This window comes from Giraffa tippelskirchi, chromosome 7 (assembly GCF_054371585.1).
Source record: "Giraffa tippelskirchi isolate mGirTip1 chromosome 7, T2T-mGirTip1v1.2.pri, whole genome shotgun sequence".
NCBI lineage: Eukaryota > Metazoa > Chordata > Mammalia > Artiodactyla > Giraffidae > Giraffa > Giraffa tippelskirchi.
Window position 1 is genome coordinate 115,520,914 of NC_137281.1, and position 13,885 is coordinate 115,534,798.

Below are 13,885 nucleotides of genomic sequence, written 5' to 3' on the forward strand. Positions count from 1 at the left end.
CAAAAGAATAAGTGCTATCCTTATCTGAAATAAAGGAGTAATCTGTTCTTGCCTAAGGTCTGAGTCATTTTTTTCAAACCTTATTGGGGCTTCCTTGCTCAAAGCCTTTTAAATCACATCCCTTTCTCTTTAGAATGTAGAAGTATTGTGTTTTCAAACCCTGCAAGTCCCCAAAATGCTAGATTCTCTCTATTCCCTTTCATTTCTGTTTGTAAATTGGTTAATTGTCTTCTATGCTAAACTCTTTCTGGTAATACCCTTCTAATCACATAAAGAAATCACCAATGTCCACCATTAATACTGCTTTCTGAGCTCTCTTCTTAGAACTACAAATGATGTACTTGTTCTGATCTGCTTTCGGACATATTGTAGGCGACAGTTTCGCCACTGCTTGATATGAATCTACAGTTATTCAGCCTACTACGTTTCATTATTTCCTACATGACTGCTCTGCTAAGCTAATGCCACATATTTTAGATTTTTGTTACAGTAGGTCACCATTTCTGTTATTAATCATGGTAGGTGATTGTTACTAGTGTAACCAACAAGTCTAAAATCCTAGTGTCTTAACCCAATAAAGATGTATGTTCTGCTGTAAACAGTACAATGAGGATTGATGAAGTAAATGTGCTCTGTGCAATTATTAAGAGACCCAGGGTCCTTCCATTTAATATTACTGCCATTCCTTAGTGCCTCAGAGTTTTCCGTATATGACTGACCAATGTATGAAAAACAAAAAGGAACTATAAATCACTGGAGGTTTTAAGGGTCAGGTTTAGATTAGGCAATCACTGCTTCTGTTTATATTTCACTGGCCAGAAACAGTCACACAGCCTGAAGTACAAGTAAGGGAGCTAGGAAATGTGGATTTCCTGGATACACAGAGGAAAATAAGATGGTAAATATTTATCCTTGTCCCTACCGTTAGGATGCTTTCAGTTGCAGATAACAGAAAACCAAACTAATAGTGGTTTTGTCAGGTAGGAAAGCCAATTTCTCTACTCTCTTATATTTAGTTTTGGAGGGGCCTGCAAGTTAAACTGGGCTTCCCAGGTGGCTCAGTGGTGAAGAATTTGCCTGCCAATGCAGAAACTGCAGGAGACACGGGTTCGATCCCTGGGTTGGGAAGATCCTCTGGAGGAGGAAATGGCAACCCTACTGCAGTGTTTTTGCCTGGAAAATTTCATGGACAGAGGAGCCTGGCTGGCTACATTCCATGGGGTCACAAAGACTTGAATATGACTGAACAACCGCGCACACTCGCACACAAATTAAACTGGCAAAAGACAGGTGAGCAAGAGAAAAGATTTTAAACACATACCACTTATGGGAGTTCACAAAGAGATGTGACTCAAAGGGGTAGCTAAAATTTGGGGCTTATATACTATTTTATATATATATATATATATATATACCTTATATATTATATATATATATATATATAATATATATATATATATACCTGCTGGGTAGGATTGGGGGCGGGAGGAGAAGGGGACGACAGAGGATGAGATGGTTGGATGGCATCACCGACTCAATGAACATGGGTTTGGGTAGACTCCGGGAGTTGGTGATGGACAGGGAGGCCTGGCGTGCTGCAATTCATGGGGTCGTGGAGAGTCAGACACGACTGAGCGACTGAACTGAACTGATACTATTTTAATAGACAAAGGAGAGGCGGAGAAAGACATTTATATGAAAACAACTTCTTAGAAGAGGGTTGGGGGTAGAGAAGGCATTTATGGAAAAACAAACAACTTTTAGGAAAGATAAATGGGTTCTCATAGTCTCCAGTGATGAGTCAGTCTTCGCTAGTTGCTTCCTGGGAGGAGATATGTGACAACTGACTTCTTTTGGGAGGTTCTGCTTTTAGGTAGATAAGGGATTTCAGGAACTTAAACACCTTTAATTAAAAATAATTTTTATGCCACAGTGGCTTATTTTGGACCCTTTTATTTTAGCTTAAACAGAAAAGGGAATTCGTTGGCTCATATAACAGAGAAGTCTAGCAGTAGAATGGGATTCAGATTGGGTTTGATTTTGGAGGTTTATGATGCTCTCAGGGATTGACTTCTTTTTTCTATGATTTATTTGCCCAGCCGATACTCCTCCACGTTAGCTTTACTCTCAGTTGGCTCTCAGTAGCACACACATGAGAAAGGTTTTACCTCTTCTGGTATTTACATTCTAATGCCACATCATCCAGAGAAAGAAAGAACTTCTCTTTTGTTCACAATCAAACAAAAGTCCTAGTCTTTACTCTGATTGATTTATGAAACAGTAACTGGTTCAAGGGAGGGGAGGGTATTCTGATTAAGTTGGAGGCAATATTCTTGGAGTTGGGGTAGTGATTATTCTGCCCAAATTTGGGTGAACACAATGGAGTTGTGGAAGAGGTGGGAAATCACTTATACTCATTACAGTTAGGAAAGAGTGGCATATGATCTCACTTAGGGAGAATGAGTACTATGAGGATACTTAGCATGTACAGAATGTAAAGGGGCAGAAAATACAAGTCAGAGGAAGTACTTAAAAACGATGAGAAGGTGTGGACATTGTCGAGAGAACCAAGACAGTTGTGTTCTAGATCTGAGCTTGGAGTTTTGAGGATGAATAGTGAAATAAATCATCCAGTTTGTTGATTTCATGCTCTCACCAGATATCCTTTAAAATGTGGCTTCTCATGGAAATGTTCCTTTTGAGTAAAAATGTGTACACAGTTTTCTGGTTTTCATTGCAGCTATGTTTTTCACGGGAGGCGGGGGAGGAATAAATAGGATTTTTTGTTTATACATCAGTCTTTAGTAAGTTTAGTTGGCATAAATCATTCCACTGGATTTAAATTAGCTCTGTAGGCGAACAACATTAAGTTTCTGTCTCTGCAAACTGAGGAGCAGACTGTAGAATACAGAGTGAAATCTTAAGTTCACTGTCATACTGTAACACCCTTTGCTAACCATTAGGAACTGTATTTGAAACATTTGAAATATGAGTTAAGAATGCCCCCAAATTTTTGAACTTTCAGCTTTCCACTTTTGTCATTTTGCTTATTGTCTTTTCCTATAAAGCTTATTTTCAGTGCCTATAAGAAAGGGAAAGCTAGGTAGACTGTCCCTGGCCCAGCTGGGAGAGGAGTCGGTCATAGTCGTCTGTAGCCATTCCAGGTTTCTAGGGCTAATTCAAGTGGTTTTGGGGGAAGACTGACCTGGGACTGGTAATCAAGAAGGAAAAAACTGTAACGATAAACGCTAGAGAAAAGCTGGGGACAGTCTGGTTGAGAAAGAAGAAACTAATTCAAATATGCAGGAAGAATTAGTACCATCCAGTGGCTGAATGGTGAGTGCAGTGATTGGTGTATATTAAGGATCTAACGAGGAAAGATTTCTAATTCAGACCACTCCTAAGAGCTAGATCACTACTGTCATCGATCTTGTGAGGACAACTGGGAGAAGAAACTTTCCTTACAGATCAGAGTACGAGGTTTTGCAAGTATTTGTGCAAGCAGTGTCTTAGCAGGTGTTCTTGTAAGTGCACGTATCTTTTGTGTTTGTTTTCGTTTTTTAAGTTATTACAAGCACCCATGGAAGCTAGGAATTAAAGGAGACGGAAGCAAAACTCGCGTGTCTGAAACAAATTTGGCAAAATTAACTAATTATTAAAAGAACCTTCTCTACTTTTTCTCATCTTGTGTGTCGTCTCCGCTCAAGCACAGTACTTCTTTTCAATGGCGCCTCTCTTCTTAGACCTTCTTACTTTCCAAGCTTACGGAAAACTAGCTGTTACACACAGGGAGGTCCCGGAACTCGCGTTTCCACGTCTTCAGATTCGATGTGGCCCCGATTTCGGGATTGCTGGCCAGCGAGTAGGTGGCACCCACGGCCGCTCCTACCCCGACACAGTCCCTGGCCATCGGCGGCGGCTCGCGCGTGGAGAGCGGCCGGATCCTTCGAGGGCCCGCGACGCGGCGCACATGCCCGCGCCCGCCTCCCGCGTCGGCTAGAAGAAAGGGAGTCTGGACGCGCAGAGGCTGACCCGGAGCCTACCCATGAGGCAGCGCGCTGACTCCACGAGAGCCCCCCCTGCCCACGGCTCGGCCGCCTGCTCCGCAATGGGAGCCGCCGCCGTCGCCGCCGTGTAGTTTTTCGTGCTCCTCCTTTTCCTCCTCCTCTTTCTCCTCCTCCTCAGGGCCCCAGTCAGGCCGATCCGCTCCGCTCACGGTAAGCGCCCCCCGCCCCCGCCCGCCCACGCCCGCCCCGCGTTGCAGCAGGCAGAGGCCCTCCCGCGCGGCCTGCGCCGCCTCACTCCGGGGGCGCCGGGCTGGGGGTGTCGAGGCCGGCGCGGGTCGCCGAGAGCGCCCAGGGCGCGGGGGAGGGGACCGGCTGCGCGGCGACGGCCGGACCGCCATCTTGCGCCGGCCCCGGCGGGGGAGGGACACCGGCGCGACGCGGCAGCGGACTCCGGGTGGCGGGCCAGGGCCGCGCAGGCCGCTGCTGTCGCCTTCCCGCCCCGCCTCGCCCCCCAGGGCTTATTTGCCCCTGGCCTGGTTTGGGCTTTTCTCTCCGGAGGCTCCTCCCTTGGCCTTCCGTATATTTTGTGCTGCCGTTTGCCAGGAACCCGTGCGCCTCTCGCTTCGGCTCTCCCCCGACTCTCGTCAATCGTAGGCAGAGAGACCAAAGGGGCTGCCGAACCTTGAGGCCTCGGTGAGGCCCAGGTTCCCCCGCCCAGGTGACCAGTCATTCCCCGCTCACATCCGCCTTCTTGTCAGAGAGCTTCCCCGCTCTGCCCTAGACGTCCCGTTATTGTCTATAGGACAGGGGCGCTGAGGAGAAACGTGGACTTGATACACAATTTCCTAACGGAGCTTGCAGGTTCCACTTCTGAGACGGAAAGAATGATCTCATTCTGAGGTTTTATCCTGCTCTAGAGATGGAGGGAGTTCGGAATTCCCGACTTATTTCAAGTGTTAACGCTTTTATTGGAACGGTTGACTAGAGAGGAGAAACGTCAAAGTGAACCCGCTTCTGCAAGCACGCGAGACCTTCGTCCGGGGGGGTTCTCTTTGTTTACCAAGCGTTGTTAGTTTAAACAAAAATTCTGTGAACCTAAACCTGATTTATTTACTGTTTTCAGTTTGTAACTGTGTGTTAAGAATTTGACGTCTTTTAGCGGCATTAAACCGTTAAACAAAAAATTGAAACAGAGGACCGATTGAAAGCACAAAAGCCACCTCTCTACAGTTGTGAGGTGTCCTGCTTCGGGGGATTGGTTTTCCTATTCAGGCTGTCTTTAAGCAGAAACTTACTGTGCCTGTGACCAAGGCACTGATCTGCTTAGAGAATTAAATTGAGGCTTTGTGCTCTCGATGTTTTAAAATATCAGTACAAATATCAGTATAATTGTGTCCTGCATTTGTATCGATCATTGCTACCTTCCGATATGTTATCTCCTAACCCCTTCTACAGTGATCTGTGATGCTGGAACTGATTTTGCAGGTGAGGAAGGAGAACTCAGGGTGGGAAGTCTTGAATAAAGTCATGGCTAGGAAGCGATAGAGCCATTTCTTGAATCTTAGGTCTTCTTATTCCTCATTGAGTGTGCAATTAACTTTAATTTTTTTGTGAGAATGAGGTGAGTGAGGAAAAGAGCATAGGCTCACCTGCAAAATTTAAGAAAGAATATTCAGTTGCCCTTTTCTTTGCATTTTTAAGAGTCCATTTAAGAACTTTTCGTTAATGTAAGTTTTCATGTTATTCTTACCCCCCGCCCCCCGACCCCACCATTGAAGAGTTGATTGAATAGCCGGGTTGAGCCCTCATACCTACTACCTAGTTTTTACAGTTGTTACTATTTTGCCACATTTGCTTTATCTGCTTATCTCAGGGTTATTTTTGGTGAACATTTTCAAAGCATATTTCATACATCATGGCAGTTCACACTTAAGTACTGTGTGTGTGTCAGTATGTATAGACAATATCATAATCACACTTAAAGTTAAGAATAAGCCCTACATAATCCCTGATAGTATTCTTGTCTAGAGAATCCCGTGGACAGAAGAGCCTGGTGAGCTGCTGTCCATAGGGTTGCACAGGGTTGAACACGACTGAAGCGACTGAGGATGCATGCATGCATTGGAGAAGGAAATGGCAACCCACTCCAGTATTCTTGCCTGGAGAATCCCAGGGACAGGGGAGCCTGGTGGGCTGCCATGTATGGGGTCGCACAGAGTCGGACACGACTGGAGTGACTTAGCAGCAGCAGCAGCAGTCCTTGATAATCTATTGTGTGTATGTAGTATGTATTCTCATGTTCTTCATATGTTCCCTGTTGTCCTCAAAATGTTCTTTTTAGTCATTTATTTTGGAACCAGTATCCAATCATGCATTCCATTTGTGTTAGTTTATTTTAATTTAGTTCCCTTTTTTTTTTTTTAATGACATTGACATTTTGAAGAGACCAGGCCATAGGCTTGTAGAATAACCTACATTCTGTATTTTACTGATAGTTTCTTCCTCATGGGGTTTAATTGTATTTAAATATATTCCCTATATTTTCTATAAACTTGAAGTTAGGTCTAAAGGCTTGAGTAGATCAGGCTAAATAATTTTGGCAAAAATACTTCACAAGTCATGCAGTGTGCTGCACATTATACAACATCAGAAGGCACCTAAAGTGGAGTTATTCTGTTGGTAATCCTGAATTTGATCTCTTGGGTAAGATGGTAACAGGCTATCTTTCCATTGTAAGCATTTCCCTTTGCAATTAGCAGATAATCTGTGGGCTGATATTTTGGCATTATTATTTGGTATGAATTTAACTGCAGTGATCTGATAACACAGTAGGGAGCAATCCTCTAGAAATGGGTGTTTGAGAATGAAGGAGGGGGAGCAGTTTTGAAGGATAGAACTGACTTATCTAGTTTAGGGATCTTGGAATTGCTGCTCCAGTTGGCATCAGAGCCTACAGTGGATAGGGAAGAGGAGACAGAAAGTAGGTATTAGACTGCTTCCTTTGAAAGTTTGCTCAAGACCCTCATAGCAATAGTGAGCTTTGAGAAATAGAAAGTTCTGTGTTGGAAGACTACAAACCACAGCATTCCCAGTTAAACTCATTCTTTCCAGTTAGGCTATCTGGTCCAGTCCTGCTTCTCAGTCCAGTGTTTTACTACTCAGCATTGGCTTTCTTAGTAGGGGCGAGGAGGTTAAAGAAAATGAATAAATCATTTTGTGCCCTTCTTTACCACACTGTTCTTTTTTTTATTTAGAACTATACCAACATTTCTTTTTCTATAGTAATTGGGCAGGAGCTGTACCTACATGGAATAGCAATTTTTTTTAAGTAGAAAGTTAATGATATTTTTAGATGACAGCAAATTGGAGATTGTTGACAACGTATTTTGTTATTTCAGAAATAACTTTTGAATGATGAGAAATATTTATGACATACTCACTAATTAAATATATAGTCCTGAATAGTTTATTTTTCCTGCTTTAGGGTACTCAAAAATACTTGATTTTTCAGTCAAATTGTTTTAGAGATATATATAATGACTTGATTTACTTGGTAACTTGTATCAAAAATGTGTGCTTGAAATTTTTATTGATTTTTGCAAAGTAGTTGTTTTAAGGATTCTTTTAATTCTCATTATACCAGGAAAAATTATTATCAATCTTTATTTTCTAGATCAAAAGGAATTTTTTAAAAACATTTTGAACTATTTTATATAATTTTATATCATCATATAATTTAGATAATTTACAGAAGGATAGAGGGGTAACGTGGGCTTCCCTGGTAACTCAGTGGTAAAGAACCTGCCAACCAGTGCAGAAGATGTAGGTTCAATCCCTGGGTTGGGAAGATCCCCTAGAGAAGGAAATGACAACCCACTCTAGTATGCTTGCTTAGGAAATCCTGTGGATGGAGGAGCCTGGTGGGCTACAGTCCACGGGGTTGCAAAAAGTTGGACATGACTGAGCGACTAAACAACAACAAAGGAATAATGTAAAACAACTTATTTGAACTTTTAATAAGAATTTCAACATAACATTTCTTTGTATGAACTTAGAAATAAGAAAAAAAAATACGTTTCATGCATCTAATTAAATACTACCCCTACAATTAATATGCATCACATTTGAGTTCTCTTGACAAATACTGTTTTTGTAACATTTTTTTTTAGTTTTATATTCACACAAAGAGCATCTTCCTTTAGTCTTCCCACTTAGACCTTAGAATATTTTGGTTAGAGGGTAAGATAGAATTCTCTTATAGTTCCCATAAGTGCTTTTCCTAGTTGCATGAGAAATGTTCTTGGTAACTTATGGTTTTGTAATTGAAGCTTTCTTCATATAATGATAGTAATATTAGTCATAGGCCATCATCTTCAAGTCATTTTTTAAGTATAGTTGACCCTTGAGCAACATGAGTTTGAACTTCAGGTCCACGTGGATTTTCTTTTTCAGTAAAAATGCTGCAGTATTATATGATCAGCAGTTGGGTTGAATCCAGGTATTTGGAATCATGCATACAGAGGCGCCAACTATTACACACTGATTTTCAACTGAGCAGGGCCTAAACCCTGTGTTGTTCAACTCATGGATAGGTCCTGACTTTCTTAATCAGTATCTATCCCTCCTTTAGTCTTTTTATATAACTCTGTCCAGGTTAACTTATACAGGGTTTTAAAAAACTCATTGATACTTGAGACTGCATTGAGCTGAGAAGAGTTCTAGTTTTTTGTTTTTTTTTAAATTTTAAAATTATTTTATATATTTAAATTTTTTGGTTGTGTAGTGAGTGTGTGGGCTTTCTCTAGTTGTGGCATCTGGGATCTTAGTCCCCCGCCCAGGGATTGAACCCATCTCCCCCGGGTTAGAAGGTGGATTCTTAACCATAAGACCACCAGGGAAGTCCTGAGAGTACCAATTTTTCTTAAGGCTGTAAGAATCATTAAATATGTTTGAAAACCAGATTATGTGCAATTAACTTCTCTTGCTTTTCTTTTGTGAAATTTCACAGAAGTTCAACCTTGTTCTTTCTGATACTGCCAACTAAGGAAAATTTCTTGCTAGATAATACTAAGCCAACTCTAAACTTACAAAAAATTTGTCACAAGTTGTATTTCTGACAAAATTTTCAGATTCTTTTGTTAGTTCTTATGGCACTCTTGGTTCTGCTCTCATCCCTTTTCTGAATCACTCTGTATTTTTCAAGCTTACAGTGTTACACTGTCATATGTGCCTAGAGTTTTAGTCTGTGTTTTCCAGGTTTGAAGTTTACTTAAAATAGGCAACATTGTCTGCATATGACTAGTTCTTCAACTGTCATACATGAATCCGGAACATAGTGATTTGAGATTTCAAATACTTCCCTAGTAGGTTCGTTCTTATCATTCCTTCTGGGTCTTGTTTTTGCAGTGTGCATCCTCGAATGCAATACTTCAAGAATTTTTTGAAAACTTCTTTGGTTTAAAATTTTGCTGAAGGGAAGATAGCCATCTTTACTTCCTAATCACAAGGTATTTCCAGTTTTAGATTTGTAGACACCAATTAGAATAATCCAGTGAATTAAAAAATTCTCTGCATTGCCTATTTCTTTCTAGTCACCATTGTATTCTTCTGCATTTAATACTTCTCCATTTAAGAACTGTATCAAGTTAAATTTTAGCCCACAGACATGAAGGATGAAAGTATATGGTCACATGTCCTTTTGCATTCTTATAAAAATTTTGCATGATTAAGCCTTTCCTGCTGAAAGAGAATACTATATTTCCTTTTAGTTTTTAGAAATGTATTGTTTACTCATTTTTGAGTTTGAGAATATCTATCTAGGGACTTAGTCTAATCTAGACTTAGCCTGAGAGTTCCCAAATTTCACTGTCATTATTACAGTCTGAAGTGCTTCTTTAGGTTCATCTAATAATTTTGAAATGTCTCCTCTGTCAGTTTTCTTCTATTCCATTATGGACAGAAAATTAAAAGTTCTGAGTTCTTTATTTATTGACTGTGCTGGACAGTTGTTGCTTCGAGGGCTTTTTCTCTAGTTTCACTGAGTGGGGGCCACTCTCCGGTTGTGGTGTGTGGGCTTCTCATTGCAGTGGCATCTGTTATTGCTGAACTCAGGCTCTGGGTCACGTGGGCTTCAGTAGTTGAGGTTTCCAGGCTCTAGAGCACAGGCTCAGTAGTTGTGGTGCATGGAATTTGTTGCTCAGTGGCATGAGGGATCTTTCCGGACCAAGGATACAACCCACGGCTCCTACATTGACAAGCGGATTCTTTACCACTGAGCTACCAATGAAGCCCCCAAGTTCTGAGTTCTTAACCATAGTCAATGAAAACTAGAAGCTGATGAAAGGATCTGCCCTCTAAAATACGCCACTTTGACGTAAGGATTATATTGAGTGGAAGGTAATTGAGAATCAACAAATGTGGAATTGCAGTACGAGTCGCCACCAACCCCCTCCCCCCCGCCCCCCACATCAACTGCCTAAAAGCAGGGCATACATTTCTTTTTTGAAGGTTTTTCCATCACCCTGCCAGAAAGGGAAGAGTGACTCTTACTATTTAAGATGGAGAGTTGATACTGAGATGAGTTTGCATATACAGACTCAACTAAAATAACCCTTACCTTCCATTAGTTCTGCCACATAGTTGCTAGTCTCCCCCCTCCATACAATTTATTGTCTCTTAAAGCCCCAATTCCCTTTCCTTTGTTTAAATGATATATACTCTGAATCTAACTGCTTCTTTGAGTTTTACTTCTTTTCTGTGAATTCCAGTGTATGTAAATATTAATAAAAATTGATGTGTTTTTTCTCCTGTTGACTTGTCTTTTGTTAATTTAATTCACAGGCCACAGATATTGCATCCTAAAAGGGTAGAAGTAAAGTCTTTCCTTCCCGACACAGACTACAAAGATAATGCCTCCAGTCTTCTATACCTTTTTGGAAGCTGATGTAGTATTTTGTGCCAAACAATAGGAAAACTCAAAAGAAGAGGAGAAAGACAAAGCATAATGTATTAGTGATGATTTATTTCACTTTTGCATTATCCTTCTAGGCAGTTAAATCATTCTTCTGTTTTATTAGTTTTTTTTTTTAAAAGCATAGTTGGGAAAAATTGATCCTCAATAATGAAATAACACCTAGGATGAAGGAATTAGCAAAATATTTTAAGGTGCAGGAAAAACAATACCACTCAGATTCCATAATGTACCTTAGATTTATAAAAGTATTCTGTGGGCTCACATAGTAATTATAAGATAGAATGAGTTTTATTCTATTTTAAAGTAATAAGTAAATTTTCCCTTTGTTGTTTGAAGATCTCTTGGAAACAGTGGAATTCATAAAATGTCAGTTTTTAAAACTAGAACTGCTAAAGAAAGAAAATTAAAACTGAAACTGTTCCTATGGACTTTGATAGTATCCCGAAGGTTGATGGTTAATTTGGACGGTAAGATACCGAGTTCCACTGCCTTCCAACTCACACATGAAACCTGCTTGCCTCCTACTACCATCATAGGTTTTCCACTTCTTTGCATTCCATCGCTAATGGAGTAAGGGTTCTATAAGGCCTTCCCTTTACCATGTATCTATTAATATTAACATCCTATGAAACTGGATTTTCCTCACTTCAACAGAACAAGATAGTATAACAGGTTGAATACAGAAGCAGATAAGGGAATCCAGCTGCCTCTGAACACAGGTATTGAAATTAATAAGATTTTCAAAAATGGAAAACAGTGCCATCCTCTAAATTTTTTTTTTGGAAAATACAGCTATTTTCCATAAAAGTATTTGTGTTAATTTGCAGTGGGTTTGTTATAGTCACTTTTAAGTAAATTAATTTGTTAAATTTCTCAGGTTGAGTTTGTAGGTTTCATCCTTAGAAAATCAACTACACTGTTGGGTTTTTTTTGGCTAGATTTGATTTCTTCAGCATGACGTGAATGTCTTTCTGTTGAGGGATATTAACCAATGCAAATATCGTTAGTCTGTAACATAATTTGCCCTTGTTTCTAAGGCTTTATCCTGTATTCCTTATTTTGTAGGTATTTGTTCTTAACCTTTGGCAAGTTTGAGAAGCAAAATCTGGAGGGTTTGGGAGCAGTCTGGGAATTTTAGATATATCCTAATCCCTATCTCTTTTGTTTACTCACTCATTTTGCTTTTCCTGTTTAGGGTTTAAGATTATCTGACTTTCAACTTTCGGATTGCTGACTGCTGATAGAAAGGTCCTCATGGAAAAAAATGCAACATGGAAGTGGCTTTGTTAAATTCTATGAGGAAAAATAAATAATCTCCCAACTTTATTGAATAGAAAAAGGTAAATAAGAAAATTGACACTACATTGTTAGTATTCATGTTCTTTAGAGAGGAAGATATCTTTCTAATCTTTCATTTCTTTATTTAAAATTTTTTAAATTATGAAAGTATAATAATGCATTTATAGGAGACTTGAAAAATACAGAATATAGTTCCGCTGTACTTTACAAAATTTTTTTAAATAGATAAAGTAAGATTTTTAGTTGGAGTTTCAATATCAGACTCTCAAAAATTAATAGAATAAACATATAGAAAAGTAGAAGAATACAGTAGACCTGAAAAGCACGATGAACCAGTTCAACATAATTAAGATTTATACAATTTTCACACAACAGTAAGATACAAATTCTGTTCAAGTTCCCATAGACTCTAAACTAGGAGACACTAGAACATATCCAAGGACATAAAATAAGGTGCAAGGTTCATTTTTTTTTTAATGTAATGTTCTGTTGATTATAATGTGTTTCATGATTATATTTCATCCTCAAAACAAATGCTGTTTGGAGATGGGTGGTATTGTTATCACCTGTCCTTTATAGATGAGAAAATTAAGTCTTAGAAAAAGTTCATTTTAGTCATTGTAATAATTACTGGGTACCAGACAGTGCATATTTTTTTGTAAGATATGATGCTTTGGTCTTCCCTGACTTCAGCCTCAGCCTTTCTAGCTCAGAATTATGTGTTCTCTTCTCCTTGGGTTAGACAGTGCAAGCCAAGCAGCACAACTTCTAGTGGAAGTGCCAGCTCCTAGAGCATTTGGCTTATTCTGTGCTTCACTGCATTCTGGAAGCCTCTGGCACTGGGATAACCCAGCTCTGCCTGTATTGGTGGAGTTATTGAGTTTGGAATTGATAAGTGACACAATAAAAACATTATTTCAGGGAATTGATAATTTGATGATTTTGTATTGAATGGATGAAAGCAGATCTGGATGCTGTGAGACAATATAAAGTGAATCATGTAAATCTGTTGCTATAGGGGTGCAGTTCTTAGGGCCTGAACAAGTACTTACAAATAGAAAGGCAAGGTTTGTTGTTGGAAATATTTTGAAGAAAGACTATAGAACTGAGGAATTGATAAGATATGATGAATGAAAGAGGGAAACATTGAAAAACGTGCAAAAGGATGACAGTTACATTTGTTACATTGTACTTGAGAGTTTCTAGAAAATATTTAGGTATAGTAGGTAGATTACTAAAATTCTTCATTTCTAACTCCTAAGATTAATAATTCAAGTTTTTCAATTAGGGCAGTTTTTTTTTTTTTTTTTTTAACTGAAGTAATAATAAATTCCCCTTTTCCTTCAGTCTAGGCAAAAAATTTATGTATACTAGATGAATATGTTTTACAGTATTCAAGTTGGAAGGATCCTAGGGGATCTTGAAAGTGATCGTTTTCAATTGCATAATGCTTGAACTTTTCATTTTTCTTTAGTGATCTATCATATCTCAAGTTCATCTAATTTCCTGATGTTTTAACTGCTGATTGTTTCATATATGTAATCTGCCTCCCATTATTCTGATTTTGTTCTTGGTGTAGGCAAATAGTATGTGGTTGAAATCTTTG

The 13,885-nt window shown here is 39.4% G+C and overlaps 1 protein-coding gene across 50 annotated transcripts in view; it reads left to right on the plus strand.

Moving 5' to 3' along the window:
* ZNF280D (zinc finger protein 280D) overlaps positions 1-13,885 on the plus strand; it is a 329,643-nt gene that overhangs the window by 176,684 nt on the left and 139,074 nt on the right. For 15 of the 50 annotated variants that reach the window (XR_014059467.1, XR_014059463.1, XR_014059469.1 and 12 more), the window contains exons 1-2: positions 4,082-4,217; positions 12,176-12,320. The gene's annotated coding sequence lies outside the window, so the exon portion shown is untranslated. Of the gene's footprint in view, positions 1-4,081; positions 4,218-4,356; positions 5,493-9,413; positions 9,515-11,634; positions 11,700-12,175; positions 12,321-13,885 lie in introns of those variants that run through there. The other 35 variants (XR_014059468.1, XR_014059464.1, XR_014059473.1 and 32 more) reach the window with 11 other exon arrangements.